The sequence below is a fragment of the Callithrix jacchus genome, chromosome 17 (assembly GCF_049354715.1).
Source record: "Callithrix jacchus isolate 240 chromosome 17, calJac240_pri, whole genome shotgun sequence".
Lineage (NCBI taxonomy): Eukaryota > Metazoa > Chordata > Mammalia > Primates > Cebidae > Callithrix > Callithrix jacchus.
This window is the reverse complement of record NC_133518.1, coordinates 6,150,979-6,172,850: the sequence shown is the minus strand read 5'-3', so window position 1 is coordinate 6,172,850 and position 21,872 is coordinate 6,150,979. Positions and strand designations below refer to the sequence as shown.

The following is a 21,872-nucleotide window of genomic DNA, read 5'->3' as shown; positions in this document are numbered from 1 at the left end:
CTCAGCCTCCCAAAGTGCTTGGATTATGGGTGTGAACTACCTGCCTGGCCTACTTTTTTGTCTTTGAATCTGTAGATCAGCCAAACCTTTGGGATCTATGCATCAAGCATGGGGCAAGGGTGAAGTGTGCACCCTGGTGGCGTGTGTGCTCTTGTGTGTGGTTGTGAGTGTGCATGAATACTCTGTAGAGGGTGTGCCCTGGTGGTGTGTGTGCTGTTTTGTGTGGTTGTGAGTGTGTGCCCTGGCTGTGTGTGTGCTCTTGTGAGCAGTTGTGAGTGTGCCTGCATACTCCATAGGCTTGCTCATGTTCCAGAGAGCCAGGACCATCTTGGAGTTTGAGAAAATGTTACCAGAATGGCTGAGGAGCAGATTCCAGATGGGGGAGATGTGTAAAGTGGCCAAGGAAGATTTCTGACTGTGTTTGTGGTAACAGAGGGCCCTGGGATGGTGAGTTTGGGGTGGGTAGAGTGGGGCAGGTCAGCTTGCTCACCATAACCACAGCTACCTTCTGTCCTGGGGCCTCTTGGAGGAAGGAATTTGTTTATGGGGTTGCAGGGCCTGGAATGGGGGTTCTCGAGCTCCAGAAGGGAAGGGAAGGAGACTGGCAGCAGTGGGTCCCATCTCTGCTTTTCTGGAGGTGCCTCCAGGGTCTCTGTCCATTCACTGTCTGGTGTAGGGGAGATCTGCCTGCTTGGCAATCCTTTTCCTGCTGTGTACCCTGTGTGAGTTCCTGTGATCCCGGAGGATGTGAGGCACGTTTGCCCCTGGCAGACAGAAGGCAACAAGGCTGCTTTGACAGATCTTTTTTGATTTTTAAAAAAAGTCCTTACATGTCTCATGACCACCTTTTCTGTATTTTTTTTTTAAACGAACTTTCACTCTATCTCCCAGGCTGGAGTGCCGTGGTGTGACCTCTGCTCACTGCAGTCTACCAGGTTCAAGTGATTCTCCTGCCTCAGCCACCCAAGTGGCTGGGATTACAGGCACGTGCCACCACGTCTGGCTAATTTTTGTATTTTTAGTAGAGATGAGGGTTTCATCATGTTGGCCAGGCTGGTCTAGAACTCCTGGCCTCAAGTGATCCACCTCCGTCAGCCTCCCAAAGTACCGGGATTACACATGTGAGCCACTGCACCCGGCCCCATGACCACCCACATCCTCCTTCCCTGACCCAGCTTCCCAAGCCTACGGACCACCTTTTTTGAGTATGACCAAACCTTAACCCACTTCTCTGCTGAAATCCCAGCCTCTGGACAGCAGCATTTCTGACTGCGGTCGTTACCCTAGCAAGTATTTCTGATGTTGTCACGCTCTCTCTAGAGATGTTCTCTGAATGTGAATTTAGGTCAAATCAGTGTCTGCCATTCCATTCTAACACCTCAGATGCCACCCTCTCTCATTGGTCATGGGCCCTAATCACAAGCTCCTAGTACCTCCTCAACCCTTGTGACACTTGGAGTTTAATCTTCATGCCCTCATGGCCTGGGCCCTCCCTCTGTCTGTCCCCGCTTTCTCATGGGCTGTCACCTGTCAGGTACAGCTGCACAGTCTGAAGTTGTACCCTTTACACCCGTCCGAGAAACTTGCAGGATTTCTGAGTTCCATACAGTGGAAGGAGAACTGAGTCTTTGAGGCCCAGCGAAATGGAGATGGGGATAGAGTTGAAACTCTAACAATGCTGGTGTGACCACTCGGGGCAGGGGTTCTCCTGATCTCTAGGACAGACAGAAGGGGAGCTGTGTAGACACTGGGATGCCCCAAGTGCAGGGCTGTTTGTTTGCATCCAGTGAGGCAATGGCGAAATAGTAAGAGCGATGGCCACACTTGCAGGATCAATGAGGTGAAGTGGACTGAATGGAAAACACACGTCTCCTTTTTTAACAAAGACCCGGGGCCTGGGAGGTGAACACGTACTGTTGCTGCGAGGTAACATGGTGTCTGCTCCTGTCTGAGACCATGTGACCTGGGGCAGATTAAGTCTAAGGCACCTGATTTCCCCATCTGTCAAATGGAAGGGTTGAATGGAGGTGCTTCTTTGGTCTCTTCCAGCTCTGACTTTTAGAACCCGAGTTGGAACAACTTTTAAAACGGTATAGCCTTAGGCCATAGAAACACGTCAGGCAGAATGATGTATTTCTAAAACATACATGCGTGTGTGTGTGTGTGTTTGTGTATACACACATACACACACACATATGGTGTTGTTTTTTAAGATGGAGTCTGTCTGTCACCCTGGCTGAAGTGCAGTGGTGCAGTCTTGGCTCACTGCAACCTCCGCCTCCTGGGTTCAAGGGATTCTCCTGCCTCAGCGTCCTTGAGTAGCTGGGCTACAGGTTTGCACCGCCACCTCTAGCTAATTTTTCTTTGTATTTTAGTAGAGATGAGGTTTCACCACGTTGTTCAGGCTGGTCTTGAGCTCGACCTCAGGTGATCTGCCCACCTTGGTCTCCCAAAGTGCAGGGATTACAGGCCTGAGCCACCACATCTGGCCTCTAAAATACATCTTTTTTCAAAAGCAGATTTCAACAAAATCCAAGAGTCTTCCAGGAACAGTAGCAGAACCACTCTCAATGCATTTGAAGAAATAGAGGAATTCCCAGAAACGTGGGTGTAGAAGTGCAACCCAGAGCTGGTGTGCACGTGGGTTGTCTGGTGCTGCAGGCGGAGTCCTGGACTGTGCTGAGGGCTTTGAGGAGTGGTGGAGCCTGGCTTTGCTGGCCTAGATGCAGAACACACCCTCAGGCTGAGTGAGTGTCTGGACTGAGGGGCAGTTGGCAGTTTGTCTGAGTGGGAAACATCCTAGATTTTCTTGTTTGGCAAAGAGCTTGTGTAAACCCATAGCCACAGTCTGGAGCCTCAGACACACCTAAAGTCCTGGGTGAAGCCTCTGGTTTTACCAATTGCAGGTTGGCTTGGCTGGGAGAGGTGGGTGGCGGGGAACGGGCCTTGAGGAGTGGGCTTTCCTCCTGCCAGTTTCCCCTTGTCAGCCCTGGCCCCAGTCCACACATTCTACCATCTCATGGGGTTGCCTGAATTTGTGGGACACCCTTGATCCCATCCCAGAATGTTCGAGGGATGGAGGTAAGCCGGATATCCTGGGAGAGGAGGGGAGTGAGCTTTGGAAATGACCTTTGGGAACTCTTTAGGGAAAAGGAAACCATTCTTGGAGTGAGCATCCCCTGAAACCCCAAGGATCGAACTGTCTCAAAGGGAGAGATGGTTTTAGCAGGGTTTTTATTTTCAGCATGGAAAAGACATTTCAGTTAAGAATGAACATTATAATAATGAAGTATTGATTTTGAAAGTGGAGACAGATTAGGGGCTTTGGGGCTGGATGTAAGTATTATATATTTGGCCTTAGGGTTGGCAGAGCAAGACAAAAAGCTTTTCTTCACACACACAAAAGTCTGCATGAGACGTGCGGGGCAGGTCCTGCTGGGCCGCCGCGATCTGGGTGAAAGGGCCTGGCTCTTTTCCTTGTCCCGGCCTTGCAGCAGCGACCACCTCTGCACTGGGATCCTGGCTTCGGCAGAAGCGGAAATAGCAGCTGCTCTGTCTCTACCGTGTTAGAGCTCAGCAGTCAGCATACCTCAGTGCGTCTCAGTGGGGGAATTTCACAAAATGCCTGAACTGCTTTGGTATGAAGTATTTTTTTTAACTGAATTTTGAAGCTGAAGGGGAAGCTTGTGAGAGAGAAACATTTGCCAAGACTTTGGGCTTATTTTTAGGTCCTCATCCTCTGATGTCCTCCCTTGGAAATGACACGGAGTCAGTCTGGGGGCAGAGGGGAAGTAGAGACCGAAGGATTTTCCGGGTAACTTGGGCCTAAACCGTTAGAAAATCTCCTCTGCCCCCATTAGCTGGTGAAAGGATTTATTTAAAAATTACAAAAATAGTAACATAAGTTTTAATCTTAAATGGCAGAAATAGACATTTGGCCTTTGGATGACATGGTAATTGATGAGTTAATCTGGTTTGAGGCAGATTGAGGAGTCCAGGCCTGGCAGTGCACTTGGGACCAGTTTCTCTACTCTGGGCCACTCTGTGTGCCAGACTGGCTGAGCAGGTGGAGACTCAGACTCTGTGCCCCTGATGGGGCCGGTTGGGGAGAGGTGGTCTGGGGTGTGAGAGGCATCACAACCCCAGCAGCCCCTGCCCTCCTAGCTGACCTAGGGAGGAACTGTGTACTCTTAGCCTCAGTGGTCAGACCAGGCTCTGAGGGGGAACAGGGCTGGGCATGGGCCCCTGGAGAAGAGAAGATTGGAGGGGCCCTGTCCTGGGGCAGAAGGAGTAGTTGCATTCTAGAATGAGCAGAACTAGTCAACTGAGGAAGACTTCAACTCAATCCAATCGAGCAACCGGCCCAGATGTTGAAGATGTTTAAGCGAAAGCTGGTTGAGCACTTATGAGGCATGTTGTTGAAAATGGTAATTGGACGAAGTTTAAGGTCCCTTAGCCTGGAGAGTCTACCGATCAGAATTCCACATGTGGAGTCAGCTACCTGTGTTAAGCCTGAACAGAACTCTTGTTTGAAAGGAAGTGGTTTGGATCCATGGTGCCAGGTTCTATACCACAGAGCTAGGAATTCCAGAACTGCTTTACTCAGATGTTAATGGATAAAGCCATACCCACTAATGGATAAGGTTATCTGTTATGGATAAAGCCATATCCAGAATTGCTTTGACTCAGACATTAATGGATAAAGCCATGATAGATTGATTGATTTCTATTTGCCTAACCTTCCAGCTTTTGTCCGAGTGAGAAATGGAGAGCCTTTGTCATTTCACATTATGGAGCACTGCTCTCTGTGGGTCTGGATAGAATTAGTTGGCAAGACCCTTTTCTTTTCTTTTCTCTTTTCTCTCTTCCTTCCCTGCTTCCTTCCCTTCTTCCTTCCCTTCCTCCCTCCCTCCTTCCCTCCTTCCCTTTTTCCCTCCCTCCCTCCCTCCTTCCTTCCTTCCTTCTTTCTTCCTTCCTTCCTTCCTTTTTTTTTTTAATGGAGTTTCACTCTTGTCACCCAGGCTGGAGGGCAGTGGTGCATTCTCAGCTCACTGTAACCTCCACCTCCTGGGTTCAAGCAATTCTCCTGTGTCAGTCCCCTGATTGGCTGGGATAACAGGTGCCTCTGGCTAATTTTTATGTTTTTTAGTAGGGACGGGGTTTCAGCAGGTTGGCTAGGCTTGTCCTGAACTCCTGACCTCACATAATCTATTCACCTCCGCCTCCCAAAGTGCTGGAATTACAGGTGTGATCCACGTGCCCAGCCACAAGACCATTTTCTATACTGGAGACTCTTCCCAACAGTGTCCACCCCAAAAGGCTTTCATCCGAAAGGTCTGAGCCTAGGAAGGTTCACCAAGGCAAAAGGAAGCAATGAGTCAAGAAGCATCAGCATCAGAAGGACTACTTCCTTCACTTCCCTCCCGGAGACTCACACTCCGAGAGGAATGTGTACCTGTGCAGAGTCGGGCAGGAAGTCCTGTCAGCACTGTGGAAGCTGGAGTGTCCTGATTCTCGGACCACAGATGCCTCTCTGAGCCATTGTTTATTTATTTTTAAAAAGCACCATTATTCCATAATATTGAGTCCTTCTTTGTGGTTAGCATATGCTGGGAGGCAGGACTATTTTCTCAGATGTCTCATTTGGCAGTCCACATTGTCCCTATACTCCCCATGACTGGTTGAAAATTCCAGTGTGCCCACAGGGGTGCAGAAAACACACACCACACACCCAAACACACACAACCATCACCTCACCCCCACCCACTTCCACACATGCCCACACTCATACAGCCACACACACACACCCCTGTGTGCCCAAACACACCCATGCATTAACACCCATACACCTACACTCCTCCCCCCACACACCCGCAGATATACCCATTGAACCATGGGTCCATCAGGACATCTGAAAAACTCCGTGATTGACATTTCATTAATTTCAGGGGAAGGCGTTTTCCAGGGATGGGATTTCCCAGGCTTAGATAGTGCCTTTGGCTGCAAATGCCCTGTTAGCTAAACATTTCCTCAGGAAAATTTCCTTATTCTAGACATTATGTGATATATCTGTTTGGAATTCAGGGTGCTTAGCCTTCCTTCCGGGGACATGGGAGAAGCTGCCGGAGGTTGTACTGTGAAGTCATTCAGCTCCCAGAAGGCTCCTGCCTGAGAGAGCCCAGTGTTACTGACATTCCTTTCCTTCCTCAAGGCCTGGTGACTTGTGTCCTTTTGCTCTGGGCAGGGCCCGGGTAGATGGGCCATCATCTGGGCCTGTAAACTGTACTTGACTTCTGCACTGATTTACATACTTTTTACTGTGATCTTGCTTCCTCACACAGAATTGTCACCCCATTCCCCTTGAATGTGCTGGATCCTTGTAAATTCTAATTCAATAACTTGTTCTTAGTGTTGTGTGTGTGTGAAACTCTGTGTTCAAGAAAGAAATCATAAAAAGAGTAAGAACATTTTTGTGCCATTGAAGAAATGGTGTTTTGATTTCTAATAAATATTTATTTTGCTTGTTATGGCCACGCTTTATCCTTGCCTTAGGTGTGCCAATGTGCAGACTGAGTAGGACCCCTAGAGGGTTGCCAACAGGGGTGGGTAAAGGGGAGGCCAGTTTTGGGGCCTGAAGCACTATCATTGGCTCTGGCTCAGGAGCAGAGCCAGCAAGCCGGAAGATATGTCACCTTTGTATGGGTTTACATCTCAGGGTGCATTCACATCAGGGAGCCAATTTGAATCACTCAGCAGCTCCAGAAGCAGTTTGAGTAAAAGGAGACTCAAGGGGTTGAAGTATGTGCTCACAGATTCACAGCCACATGATGTCAGTGGTTCAGGCCACAAAACCCCTCAGAGAGTGCCCTATCAGCTCCTGCACAGCAAAAGAAACTACCATCAGAGTGAATAGGCAACCTACAGAATGGGAGAAAATTTTTGCAATCTACCCATTTAACACATGTCAAATATCCAGAATCTACAAGTAACTTAAACGTGTTTACAAGAAAACAACCCCATCAAAAAGTGGGCAAAGAAGATATGAACAGACACTTCTCAAAAGAAGACAGTTATGTGGCCAACAAACATATGAAAAAAAGCTCAACATCATCTAATTTGCATATCAAAGCTACAGTGAGATACCATCTCACACCAGTCAGAATGGCAATGATTAAAAAGTCAGGAAGCAATAGATGCTGGAGAGGCTGTGGAAAAATAGGGACACTTTTACACTGTTGGTGGGAATGTAAATTAGTTCAACCATTGTGGAAGACAGTATGGCGATTCCTTAAGGATCTAGAACCAGAAATACCATTTGACCCAGCAATCTCATTGCTGAGTATACACCCAAAGAAATATAAATCATTCTACTATAAAGAAGCATGCATACATATATTTATTGCAGCACTGTTTACAATAGCAAAGACTTGGAACCAACCCAAATGCCCATCAATGATAGGCTGGATAAAGAACATGTGGCACATATACACCATGGAATATTATGCAGCCATATAAAGGAATGAGGTCATGTCCTTTGTGGTGACATGGATAAAGCTGGAAACCATCATCCTCAGCAAACTAATACAGGAACAGAAAACCACATCTCACATGTTCTTACTCATAAGTTGGAGTTGAACACTGAGGACATATGGACAAAGATAGGGGAACAGTACACATTAGGGCCTGTTGGGGGTTGGGGGGTTGGGGGACAGAACTTAGGGGACAGGCCAACAGGTGCAGGAAACTGCCATGGCACATGTATACCTATGCAACAAACATGCCTGTTCCACCAAGTATCCCATTTTTTTTAGAAGAAATAAAGAAAAAGATAACAGTGCTCTATCCATCATGCCTGTTGGCTTTCAACTTATTTCAGGTGAACATAACCCCATGGTTCTACCTGGAGCACAGAAGGTGTAAATCCCTTTTGTCTACCTCACAGGATTTTCATGAGGAGGCAGTGAGAGAATGGATAGGAAAGAGCTGACATTGTGACTATCATTACTGCCTATCAGCCTAATTCGGAGGTATATGCAATTCTTCATTCCTCTGAGTTATTTTGTAAGGATGGCAGTTCTCAACTTGAATGCCAAGTCTTCACTGCTTGTCTTGGTGGGCTGTGGAGCTCGCAACCACTTTATTAATAAGTGAAATACTGTATTTGGTGAATCATTTACTTAATTCAGATGATTCCTACAATAACTTCCTTCACTGGGCTGTATCTTGTTGACTGGCAACAAAACAGGGACTGCATGTGACTCGAATCCTAGCTCATACAGGCGTTAGTCCAAAGTTTAGAAATGTGCCATCCATGGGCATATGTTGGGTGGACTGATAGAAAACGGATAGAATATATTTCTGGAAACGAGCTGCCGAGGTCAATAGGTTTGACCATTTTTATGGTTCTTGATACTGTGAAAAATTGCTTCTCCAAAGCGTTTCATCGATTTGTGCAGCCTTTGAGATTGTATGTTCTGCTGTTTAAAAAGCTCTGTTCATCATGTTGGTGATTGTTTTGTAGGTTTGGTGAGTGTCATATCCCAGTTTAATAGGTAGGGATATCAAGACTTGGAGACAGACAGAATGACATGCAAAGTTCATCACACCTTTTCCCGGCTGGAGGATTCAGGTTCTCTGAGGTTTAGTTAGTCCAGTAGCAAGAGCTACCATTTTTCTTGCTGTACCAGCAATAACAGCAAAGTTCTGCAGAAAGGAAGTGATTCAGTCCAACTCTAAAAATGTATCTCATCTATATGTGTGAAGATTTAGAACCAGTTCAACAAAAAAGGAATATGAAGTATGTGCAATGATAGATGATGCAAATATCAGCGAGACAATTTCTTCCATTTAAGGTGGCAGTAGGAGGAAGAAGGAAATGAGTGTTTATAAAGTGCCATGCTCTTTCCATACATTGTCTCATTTACTTTGTATAGCAACCTGATTACTGCCCAGCTGTCCTGTTTCTTTCATCTATTTCGTTTTATTTTTTAAAATCATCATATTTTGTTATTTCAGACCCATCACACTTCTTAAACCTGAGGCCTCACCACTTCTGTATCAATAGCTTGGAAGCCATAAGTTGGAAACACCTTCAGCTTCTAACCACCAAACCTGTGAATGAATTTATTTTAGCCCACATTCCTAAGCTTCAGATGCCTCCCTCCCTCCCTCCTTCCCTTCTTTTGTCTTTCTCTCTCTCTTTTCCCTCCCCCTTTCCTTCTTCATTCCTTACTTCGTTCCTTCCTTCTTCTCTCTCTCGTTCATTCTCCTTCCTTCCTTCCTTTTCTATCTTTCCCTCTTTTTTTCTTTTTTATTTTCTTTTTTTGAGATGGTCTTGCTCTGTTGCCCAGGCTGGAGTGCAATGGCATGATCTCAGCTCACTGCAACCTCCACCTTCCTGCTTCAAGCAATTCTCCTGCCTCAGCTTCCCAAGTAGCTGGGACTGCAGGCACCTGCCACCACACCCGGCTAATTTTTGCATTTTTATTTTTATTTTATTTTTTTTAATTAAAATAATCACAGTTGCTGAAATGAAGAAGTTGAGCAATGGAAATTATTAAAGTAGAATGGAATCTTACAAATGTTAGTGTAAGAATTACAAGGTATTATCATTTTCTCAATAATTTGATTAAGATCAAATTATTGAGGACTATCAAAGGTTGATAGTCTACAAAAGAGTTTGTAATTTTAAGCAGGAAACAAAAACATTATCAATTTATTTTTACACTTTATTTATTTGAGATGGATTTTCTCTTTTGTTGCCCTGGCTGGAGTAAAATGGTGTGACCTTGGCTCACTGTAAAATCTGCCTCCTGGGTTCAAGTGATTCTCCTATCTCTGCCTCATGAGTGGCTGGGATTACCAGGCACCCACCACCATGCCTGGCTATTTTTTGTTATTTGTTTTGTTTTGTTTTTTGTAGAGACAAGGTTTCACCGTGTTGGCCACGCTGATCTCAAACTCCTGACCTCAGGTAATCCACCTGCCTCAGCCTCCCAAAGTGCTGGGATTGTAGGTGTGAGCCACGATGGCTGGCCTACTTTTTACACTTTAAATGGGTGAATTTTATGATATATGAAGTATATATCAATAAAGGTGTTTATTAGAACCTACACTTAATCTCCCTGTTGTTCTGATTTTTCTTTTTCTTTTTTTATTTTTATTTTTAGGAGAAAAGAAAGAAAAAACAGGAGTGAAGGAGAGGAAGAAGGAGGAAAAAAAGAGGGAGAGAGAATGGGAATGTTGCTTTATTCTAAATGTGGGTATTAATAATGGCCGATCAATATTTTGTGTATTTAAAGTGGAGAATGTATATTTTGTGTATTTAAAATGGAGAGCTCTATAAATATCTATCAAGTTTATTTGTTCCAGATCTGAGTTCAAGTCCTGGTTGTCCTCATCAATTTTCTGTCTTGTTGAGTCTAAGTCTCTTTATGGGTCTTATGTATCTGGGTGTTAGGATCGTTAGCTCTTATTGTTGCATTAATCCTTTTACCACTATATCTTTGTTGCTTTGAAATCTATTCTATCAGATGTGAGAATTGCATTTTTAGTAGAGATGGGGTTTCACCATGTTGGTCAGGCTGGTCTCAAACTCCTGAGCTCAGGTGATTCACCTGCTTCGGCTTCCCAAAGTGCTGGGAATTACAGGTGTGAGCCACTGCACTCAGCCGCCTGAGTCATGTTTAAGAATAAGCATCATTTAGCCAATAGAAGTGTGGAGACAAGGAAGGGTTTCAATAAGCAGGGAAAATGTGGGCAAACACCAACAGGTAGTAGGGAGCTTCATGTATCTGAGGACTGGAGAAGCCTTATGTGGCCAAATTGCTGGGAGCAAGGGGTCAAGGGACATGAAATAAGCCTGGAGGGATGGGCAGAGGCCAGGGCATGGAGGATTCATACAGCCACAGTGAGGCTTTGAGATCTTATAACAAGGGTAAGATGCGACAAAAGGATTTTAAACAGGGCAATTGTTGAGTGTGAACATTTCCTTTTTTTTTTTTTTTTCATGGATTTGCAGGTTTCAGTGGGTGTTTTTTCTTCCACTGTTTTTTGGGACATAGTAACAGTCTGAGGGTGTAGAACGAAGTGTTTCACTTGGGAGTGATGGGGACAATCCTCAGGAAGTGACTGGGAAGAAGAGAAGAAGGCAGGGGCGTTGGTGGGACACGAAGATGTTTCGGTAGAGAAGGGACGTTTGAGCATGCTCAGTTATTCAGCTGACTCTGTTGGTCACTGATTAGACTGTAGACATTGAAAAAGACACTGCAAAAGCCCTCAAGATGGGGTAGGGGAGGGGCAGAGTGGCAACTAAGGCAGGGAGAGGAAGCCCAGGAAGGTGCTGTCTATGGAATGAAAGTGAGTTGCATTTTAGAGGAGAAACAGGCATCGTTAGCTAGAGTGAAGCCTGAGGCTGGTGGGAGATGGAGGAGAGTGGCAGGGGATTCTAGGTGGGGGAGTCGTCTATGTGAAGGTGGACGCAGCCTGATGGGAGATAAGTGTAGAGAGGCATGGGGGTTGGGGGAGAGGGCAGTCATGAATGGCCTTTGGTGCCAGGAATTTGAACTTGAATGATTTATTAGGTACATACTCTGTGCTAGGCACAGAGCTAAGTGCTTCCAGGTCTTAGCCCACTTAATCCTCACGGTACCCTATGAAAGGGGCACTATTATTATGATCATTCCCATTTTATAAATGAGAGAGCATGCAGAGGCAGATGGTCAGAATCGCACTGATGCACTCCAGCCCGGGTGACAGAGAAAGACTCCATCTCAAACAAAACAAAACTCAGAGTGGCTGAAACCACACAGCAATATGTTATAGATTAAAAACACACACACATCTAATTAGAAATGCTAAAGACTTGTAAAAGGGAAACATTAGACTTGCTAGAAATAACCAACCCTAAAACTGACTAAAATCACAGTAGTTTAAATTGTACTTTGTAAATTTTACAAATAACTAAAGTTTGATGGGAGAACAGAGTATTCTTGCCAAAATTTACATCTGGACAAAGCTGACCTAGAAAAGTTGGACTCAGGAATAAAACACAATGGAACATTCACAGTGGGAGAAGAAAGCTTGCTAAAAGTTAGGTACAAACGCTGATAAATCACATTTTTACTACAGAATCTGGAAAGAAGAGAGATAACTCCAATGCAAACAATTTTAGTAAAGTACAATTACAGAAAGAATGCTGAAAAATTTAGAAATGATGTGTTTTCTAGAACACCGAATAGGGAGTAAAATTGGCTTAGTGGGGTTTACTTAGGAATGAAAATGTCTAAGCATATAATATTTATTATTTATTTATTCCAAATAATGTTAGTATTTTCAGTAAATACATTTGAAACTATGATTATGGATTCCTTGGAGTACAGATCGTGGAATAAAAACATGCCTTACTGGCTGCTCTGGCCTAAGAGGACAGAGGGGAGGGCCCTGAAGGGGCTGGGGAGGGTGGGACAGCGTCCAGTAGAAGGTCTTTTGCAGAGAAGGATCATGGGAGGCAGGGGATTTGGGCATTTAGGACACTGCAGGATTTCTTGAAAGACTGAATTTGCAAACCAGAGCTGTGAGTCACATTTCTCTGCGTGTCCACCGCCCTGTTTCTGATTTTCACCATCTCTGCTGGCAACAGCTGGAACCCAAAGACCTCCTCACACCTTGCCTGGGAATAAGGGCAGGCACATTCTTTCAAAATGAGAAGTAACAGCTGTGAAGAATATGCCTCTTCCAAATTTTCCATGTTGGGAAGAAACATTAGCTCCTCAGGTATGTGGGGTATCAGGAGGAGGCTCCCTGCTCCATGTGGTCAGTGCAGAGCTAATGCATGAGCCACGGTAGTGATGCTGTGTGGATTATTGTCTGTTTGTGGACAGAGGACCATTCAGCTCCTTGATATATTCATAATGTCATCTTTACCATGAAGCCCTTTTTTCTCTTTCATTTCATCTACAAAACAGCATTTAAAAGTCTCCTCTGGGCTGGGCAAGGTGGTTCATGCCTGTAATTCCAGAACTTTGGGAAGCTGAGGCGGGTGGATCATGAGGTCAGGAGATCAAGACCATCCTGCCCAATATGATGAAACCCCATCTCTACTAAAATACACACCAAAAAAATGAGCCAGGCGTGGTGGCCAGTGCCTTTAGTCCCAGCTGCTCGGGAAGCTGAGGTGGAGGAATTACTTGAACCCGGGAGGCAGAGGTTGCAGTGAGCCGAGATTGCACCACAGCCTGAGTGACAGAGCGAGACTCCGTCTCAAAACAAAACAAAACAAAAAACCAGAAAAGTTTCTTCTGGATTTCTAAGGAATGCTGAAGTTTATAGACTGGATACTTAGCATATTACCATTAACTCAAATATAAAAATGGAAAAAATAGCAAGCCTGCACAACTAATTTCTACTGGCACTTACACATTACAGGCACACACTTTGGCCGTGGCTCCAGATCATCGCAATAAAACAAATATAACAGATGAGTCACACACATTTTTTTTGGTTTTTTGGTACATGCAAAAGTTGTGCTCACACTGTATGTAGTGTATTAAGTAATAGCATTATGTCTAAAAGATGTACATACCTTCACTAAAAATGCTTTATTGCCAGAAAAAAAAAAGCCGATGATCATTTGATCTTTCAGCAATTCATGATCTTTTTGCTGGTGGAGGTCCTTGCCTTGATGATGGCTGCTGCCTGATCAGTGTGGTGGGTACTGAGGGTTTGGGTGGCTGGGGCAATTTCTTAAAATAAAACACCAATTAACTTTGCTGCATTGATTGACTCTCCCTTTCATCAAAAAGCTCTCTGTAGCATGGGATGCTGTTTGACAGCATTTTACTCACAGTAGAACTCATTTTTTTCTTATTTATTTTTTTTTTCCTTTTTTTGAGATAAAGTCTTGCTCTGTTGCCCAGGCTGGAGTGCACTGGTGCAATCTCGGCTCACTGCAACTTTTGCCTCCCAGGTTCAAATGATCCTCCTGCCTCAGCCTCCTGAGTAGCTGGAACTACAGGCATGTGCCACCACACCTGGCTAATATTTTTGTATTATCAGTAGAGATGGGGTTTCACCATGTTGGCCAGACTGGTCTCGAACTCCCGACCTCAGGTGATCTGCCTGCCTCAGCCTTCCAAAGTGCTGGGATTACAGGCATGAGGCAGCCAAACTCATTTTAAAGTAGGAGTCAATCCTCTCAAACCCTGCTATGTTTATGTAACATTCTAAGTCGTTTGTCATTTCAACAATGTTCACAGCTTCTGCAACAAGAGTAGATTCCATCTCAGGAAACCCCTTTCTTTGCACATTTATAAGAAGCAAATCCTATTCATTCAAGCTTGATCATGAGATTATGGCAATTCAGTTCCATCTTCAGGCTCCACTTCTAATTTTCTAGCTATCACATCTGCACGACTTCCTTCACTGAAGTCTCAAACTCCTCAAAGTCATCCATGAGAGTTGGAATCAATTTTTTTTAACTCGTGTTAATGTTGATACCTTGATCTCCTTCCAGAGATCCTGAATGTTCTTAGTGGCATCAAGAAAGCTGAATCATTTCCAGAAGGTTTTCTATTAACTTTGCCCAGATCTATCAGAGGAATCACTATCCATGGGAGCTATGGCCTTATGAAATGTGTTTTTCTTTCTTTCTTTCATTTTGTTCTCCCCTCCCCCAGTCTGAAGTGTATTTTTGAAATAGTTAAGATTTGAACGTCAGAATGGCTCCTTGATCCTTGGCTGCAGCATGGATATTTGTTAGTGAGCATGAAAACAATGCTAATCTCTGCATATCTCCCACAGAGCTCTTGGGTAACCTGGTATATTTTCAATGAGCAGTAATATTTTGAAAGGAATCTTTTTCTCCCCCAAGCAGTAGATCTCAACAGTGGGCTTAAAATATACAGTAAACCATGCTGTAAACAGATGTGCCGTCATCAAGGCTTTGCTGTTGCATTTGTAGAGCTCAGGCAGAGCAGATTTAGCATCAACTTCAGAGTCCTGGGATTTTTGACATGGTTAATGAGCATTGGCTTTAACTGAAAGTTACCAGCTATATTAGCTCTTGACAAGAGAGTCATCCTGTCCTTTGATGCTTTGAAGCCAGTCATTCAATTCTCCTCTCTATCTAGGAATGTTCTAGATGGCATCTTCCAATAGAAGGCAGTTTCAATTACACTGAAAGTCTGTTGTCTAGTAAAAATTCTACTCTAGTGAATACACAAATGATAAGAAAGCAAAACAGCCTTATTGCTGATATGGAGACTGTTAGTGATCTGGATAGAAGATCACATTAGCCACAACACTTCCTTAAGCCAATGCACGTTCCAGAGCAAGGCCCTAACTCTCTTCAATTCTGTGAGGGCTGAGAGAGGTGTGGAAGCTTCATCAATGATTTTAGCCACACCTTCTGGATAACCGGTCTCAGCTTCCACATCAGCAACTCACTGCCTCACTTTCCACTTGCAGGGTTTGGAGCCAGCTTCTTTCCTTAAACCTTATGAACCAGCGTCTGCCAGCTTCCTGCAGCTTCCACACCTCTCTCAGCCCTCACAGAATTGAAGAGAGTTAGGGCCTTGCTCTGGAACATGCGTTGGCTTAAGGAAGTGTTGTGGCTAATGTGGTCTTCTATCCAGATCACTAACACTGTCTCCATATCAGCAATAAGGCTGTTTTGCTTTCTTATCATTTGTGTATTCACCAGAGTAGAATTTTTAAATTTTCTTCAAGAGCTTTTCCTTTGAATCCACAGATTGGCTAACTGGGGCAAGAGGCCTAGCTTTCAGCCTGTCTCAGCTTTTGACAGGCCTTCCTCACTAAGCTTAATTTTTAGAAGTATGACTCCTTCTTTCACTTGAACACATAGAGGCTATTGTAGAATTATTAATTATTGTGTCTCAAGGAATAAGGAGGCTGGAGGAGAGGGAGAGAGACAAGGTAATGGCTGGTCAGTAGAGCAGTTAGAGCACACACAACATTCACTAAGTTCACAGTCTCATATCGACATGATTCATGGTGCCCACAAACACTTAGCAATAGTAACAGCAAAGGCCACTGATCGCAGATGACCGTAGCAGATATAATAAATAATAAAAATGTTCAGGCCAGGTGCAGTGGCTCATGCCTGTAATCCCAGCACTTTGGGAGGCCAAGGTGGGCAGATCATGAGTCAGAAGGTCGAGACCATTCTGGCCAACATAGTGAAACCGTATCTCTACTAAAAATACAAAATTAGCTGGGTGTGGTGGTACGTGCCTATAATCCCAGCTAGTCGGGGGGTTGAGGCAAGACAATAGTTTGAACCGGGGAAGTTTATGTTGCAGTGAGCCAAGATTGCACCACTACACACCAGCCTGGCAACAGAGCTAGACTCTGTCTCAAGGGAAAAAGAAGTTTGAAGTATTATCAAAGTGTGACATAGAGACAAGTGAGCAGAGACAAGAAGTGAGGAGATGCTGTTGGGAAAACGCCACTGTTAGACTTTCTAGACACAGGGTTGCCACAAATCTTCAATTCACAAAAAAAAATACAGTAACCATGAAGTGCAATAAAGCAAAGCAGCATAAAACCAGTAACTTTATATATACCTCTATTTCCATCTTATATTCTGAATACAAGGCTGTTTATTGAGAATGTCGAACTACCAAAGTAGTATGTATAATAAACTATACAGAAATAGGAAACACTTCTTTGAATAAGCTACATACTTAAAGTATGGTATCTTTAAGACATATAAATTAATTTAATACATTTGCTTGGATGCCTACTGGGTAAGGCACTGTGCTAGGAGCTCTGTGTGCAGTTGAGTAGGCACAGCCCTGCTCTTGAGGAGCTTACAAACTAGCAGAATGTGTAAGACACATGTACACGATGAGAGCTAGAAGTGATTTCTAATGTAAAGAGCAGTGAATGCTCTCTGCATGGAGTGTGAGTTTAGTTGTCTTTGCAAAGTCTTCTTTCCTTTCATAATATGCGGCCTCATTCACAAACACGGGGTACACGGTACAGTGTCCACCCAGTGGGATCATCTTTCCGTCAAGAGTTAAAAACACGGATCCCCAGGGTGCAATGGTTTCCGGTCTTGATCCTCTCAGGAAACAATCAAAATGAATACATTATATTTGGCTTTTCTCCTTTAAAAATCTATGTCAGATTCTAGGCAACTAACACATTACAGTATTCTACTCTTTTAAAAGAGACCCTTGAGAGAGACATCGAGATTCAGGCAAGTGGTCTGACTACACTGAAATTGGGGAATGAATTTTGGCAGTACTTTTAAGAGTTCCTGCAGGGTGTGGTGGCTCATTCCTGTAATCCCAGAACTTTGGGAGGCTGGATCACAAGGTCAGGAGTTCAAGACCAGCCTGGCCAAGATAGTGAAACCCTGTCTGTATTAAAAATACAAAATTAGCCAGGCATGGTGGCAAGTGCCTGTAATCACAGCTACTCGGGAGACTGAGGCCTAGAATTGCTTGAACCTGAGAGGTAGAGGCTGCAGTGAGCCAAGATCGTGTGACTGCACTTTAGCCTGGGTGACAGAGGGAGACTCTGTTTTGAAAAAAAAAAAGCTCCCTTTTAAATTTTCATAATTGACATATGTAATTATTGTTTGCTTCAGACAGGTGCAGTGGCTCACATCTGTAATCCCAGCACTTGTGGAGGCCGAGGTGGGTGAATTGCTTGAGCCCAGGAGTTCAAGAGCAGCGGGGGCAACATAGAGATCCTGTCTCTAAAAAACATACAAAAAATTAGCTGGGTATGGTGCTGCATGCCTGTAGTCCCAGACGCTCAGGAGGCTGAGGTGGGAGGACTGCTTGAGCCCCCAGAGGTCGAGGCTGCAATGAGCTGTGTACACACCACTGCATTCCAGCCTGGGTGACAGAGCGAGACCCTGTCTCTAAAAAAATAAAAAATAGTTTGCTTCAATACCAGGTTTACCGTGAATGTAGCCAAAGGGATTGACAACATTAAAAGGCAGAACTAAGTGCATGTCTGTAAGTGCACATTCCACCTCTTGCCAGCTCAAGTTAAAGTCTGTTTAGCAAAATTTAGGAAATAGCCACTAAGAATCTTCTGCGTTCAGGACATTCTCTGCTGGGAAACATAAAAGTGAGCCATGTTGAACCTGCATGCAAGAAGGTTCTATTCTGATGGGGGGATTGGCGGGAGAAGGTAGTGCTGGGCTGGAGAAAGTCTGAGACAGGTGGGAGTACTCCAAATGTGCTCCTACACCGGGGTAACAACTGAGTTTCCTGAAGGGTCCTACACCGGGGACTTGGAGCTTTGAGACCTCAAGCACCAAGGCTGTCACACCACAGGAACCCTGGAATGGTCCTTCTCAAACTTTGATGTGCTTGTGAATCATCTGGGGATTTTGTTTGTTTTTTGAAATGGAATCTCACTCTTCTTTCAGGCTGGAGTGCAGTGGTACAGTGTGATCTCGGCTCACTGCAGCCTCCACCTCCTGGGTTCAAACAATTCTCCTGCCTCAGCCTCCTGAGTAGCTAGGATTACAGGCACACACTACCACACCCAGCTAGTTTTTTTATTTTTAGTAGAAATGGGGTTTCACCATGTTGGCCAGGTCAGTCTCAAATGCCTGACCTCAGGTGATCCACCCACCTCAGCCTCCCAAAATACTGGGATTACAGGCATGAGCCACTGCACCCAGCCTGGGATTTTACTAAGATGAAGATTCTGGTTCCATAGGTTGGGGGCGGGGGCCTGAGACTCTGCATTTCTAACATTTCCCAGCAGCATCCACATCACCTAGGAGCCTATTAGAAAAGTGGGATCTCATTACATGCAGCAGACCTGACACATCCAAATCTTCACATTAACGAGTCCCCACTCATTCACCTGCACAACATGAATGTTGAGAACTGCCATATCACAGAGACTTTTTCCATCCTGATGGCACATCATTATCACTTGGGATGCCAAATACAAATATACAGGTAGAGAGGCGGGCCTATTGCAGATAAATCAGAGTCTCAGAGTAGGGCCCAGGCATCATTATTTTTAAATTTTATTTAAAAATTTACATACAGTTAAATCCACTCATTTTTCTGTACAGTTCTGTGAGTTTTGACACACAGAACCTACAATCATGCAATCAGGATACATTTTTTTTTTTTTTTGAGATGGAGTCTCACTCTGTGGCCCAGGCTGGAGCACAGTGGCACAATCCGGCTCACTGCAACCTCTGCCTCCCAGGTTCAAGTAATTCTGCCTCAGCCTCCAGAGTAGTTGATATTACAGGCACCCACCACCATGCCTGGCTAATTTTTTGTATTTTTAGTAGAGATGCGGTTTCACCATGTTAGCAAGGATGATCTTGAACTCCTGACTTCATGATTCACATGCCTGAGCCTCCCAAAGTGCTGGAATTACAGGCGTGAGCCACTACACCTGGCTGGATAAATACTTCTTTTACCTCCTCCTCGAATCCCTCATGCTATCCATTTATAGTTGACTGTTTTCTGTGTTTATTGTTTTTCAGCCCCAGATGATTTACGGGGTGGCTTGGCTGAGAACCACTTTTCTGAACCGGTGGTTTTCAGGCAGCGACTTGCCCCAGAATCACTAAAGGAATGTCTTCAGCACACAAAGGACTAGACCTACCTGCAGAGATTCTGATGTCATGCTGAGCTACACGAAAACCACCTGGTAAACTCATCTGATTCCCTGTCTACACTCAGGAATTAAATCAGAACCTCTGGGAATGGGATGCAGGAATCTGCATTTTAAAAAGCTCTGCAGGTCATTCTCATGTGGCTTGAGTTTGAGAAGCACTACTTGGCTAGTTTGTGGTGGGTTCCAGGCTTTGGGAGGGCATCCCCTCCGTGATTCCAAGGAGCATCCTTACTAAGAACTACCGCTGTTAGGACAAAATCTAGACTCACAGTCTGGTCCCAGACTGTGTGTTTTCCAGGCTCTTCCATCGTCCACTCACTCCTACTCTCCATGGACCCAGGTATTCTTGCTGCTGTGCCTCAAGCGCTCCAAGTTTGTCCCAGCCTCGAGGCCTTTCACTTGCCTTCTGCATAGCTGGCTTCTCATCTTCTGGGTTTTAACTTCAGTGTCACCATCGCTGAGATGGCACTTTGTGACCACTCCATCGAATTGGAACCCTTTGTTACCCTCTGCTGTATCATTCTGCTTATTTCTTGTGTAGCACTTATTACAGTTTGAAATGATTTGGTTTATGTATTGTTTATGTATTCGTGGTGAGTTCTCCTCACCCATTAGCATGGATGTTACATCAGGAAACTTCCCTATCTTTTTTTTCTGTTGCACAGGCTGGAGTACAATCGTGCAATCTTGGCTCACTGCAACCTCTACCTCCTAGGTTCAAGCGATTCTCCTGCCTCAGCCTCCTGAGTAGCTGGGATTACAGGTGCCCACCACCACACCCAGCCAATTTTTTGTATCTTTGGTAGATAGAGGGTTTCACCATGTTAGCCAGGCTGGTCTCGAACTCCTGATCTCGTTATCTGCCCACCTTGGCCTCCCAAAGTGCTGGGATTACAATTGTGAGCCACTGCGCCCAGCCAACCTTCCCTATCTTGAATCTCAGGGCCCAGAACAAGCTTAGTTGTCTTGAAAAATATTTGTTGGCATAATTGAGTGATCAATCCCTCCTGTAGAATATTGAGCCATCCCTTATTGTCCGTGAAATCTAAGCTCTCCTTCCTCAGTTTCAGGACCTCCCGCTGACCCCATTTGCCACCGAGCTCATTCCTCTCACTTCCCAGCCTCCCCAGGATTGTTTCTGTACTCCTCAAGAGTATCCTAAAACTTGAAAAATCCTGCTTTAGCCTGTCATGACATCATCACCTTGGCCTCTGTTTCTTGTATTTGGTGTTTTTGTCACCAGTGGTGCTTTCTTCCTTTTTCTCCCCCAGTCTTTCCTTTTCCTTTAAAACACTGCCTAAGACTCCTTCTTATTCCTTTTTTTTTTGAGATGGACTCTCACTTTGTCACCCAGGCTGGAGTGCAATGGCACAATCTCAGCTCACTGCAACCTCCGCCTCCCAGGTTCAGTTGATTCTCCTTCCTCAGCCTCCTGAGTAGCTGGGGTTACAGGAGCTTCCCACCATACCCACCTACTTTTTGTATTTTTAGTACAGATGGGATTTCACAATGTCAGTCAGGCTGATCTCGAACTCCTGACCTCATGATCTGTCCACCTCGGCCTCCCAAAGTGCTGGGATTACAGGTATAATCTGTACTAAAAATGCAAAATTAGCTGGGCATGGTGGCACATGCCTGTAATCCCAGCTACTTGAGAGGCTGAGGCAGAAGAATTGCTTGAATTCAGGAGGTGGAGGTTGCAGTGAGCCGAGATTGTGTCATTTCACCCCAACCTGGGCAACAAGAATGAAACTCTATTTTTTTAAAAAAAGTATTTATTGAGCAACTGTCTGAGCATCTTCCCTACCGTCAGTGTCTTTGAGAGCATCAAATGAGCGAATGTACACCAAGTGCTGTATGAACTGTAAACTTCTACTCAAAGATACAGCATTATTATTTTCAATATTTTAAAGAAAAAATAAATGTTACCTGCAGATTAGGATGGATGATAGCAGCAATTTCTTTATTTTCATTCCTGGGATAATCTGCTTTCTCCATAATTTTATAGACCTCAATGGCACAGGAAGGAAATTCTTTTCCTATGACAAAAAGAATATGTATAAATGCCAAGTAAAAAATCTCTGGGCTGGGCACAGTGGCTCACCCCTGTCATCCAAACACTTTGGGAAGCCAAGGCTGGTGGGTCACCTGAGGTCATGAGTTTGAGACCAGCCTGGCCAACTTAGTGAAACCCCATCTCTGCTAAAAATACCCGGCCATGGTGATGGGCACCTGCAGTC

General features: G+C 44.7%; 1 long non-coding RNA gene across 4 annotated transcripts in view; it reads right to left on the bottom strand.

Annotated features, from left to right (window-relative positions):
* Positions 1-7,391: 7,391 nt before the first annotated feature.
* Positions 7,392-21,872, bottom strand: part of LOC144580001 (uncharacterized) — a 39,071-nt gene continuing 24,590 nt past the window's right edge. For 3 of the 4 annotated variants that reach the window (XR_013528816.1, XR_013528817.1, XR_013528815.1), the window contains exon 5: positions 7,392-21,671. This is a non-coding gene — a long non-coding RNA (uncharacterized LOC144580001). The remainder of the gene's footprint in view (positions 21,672-21,872) is intronic. The other variant, XR_013528818.1, reaches the window with a different exon arrangement.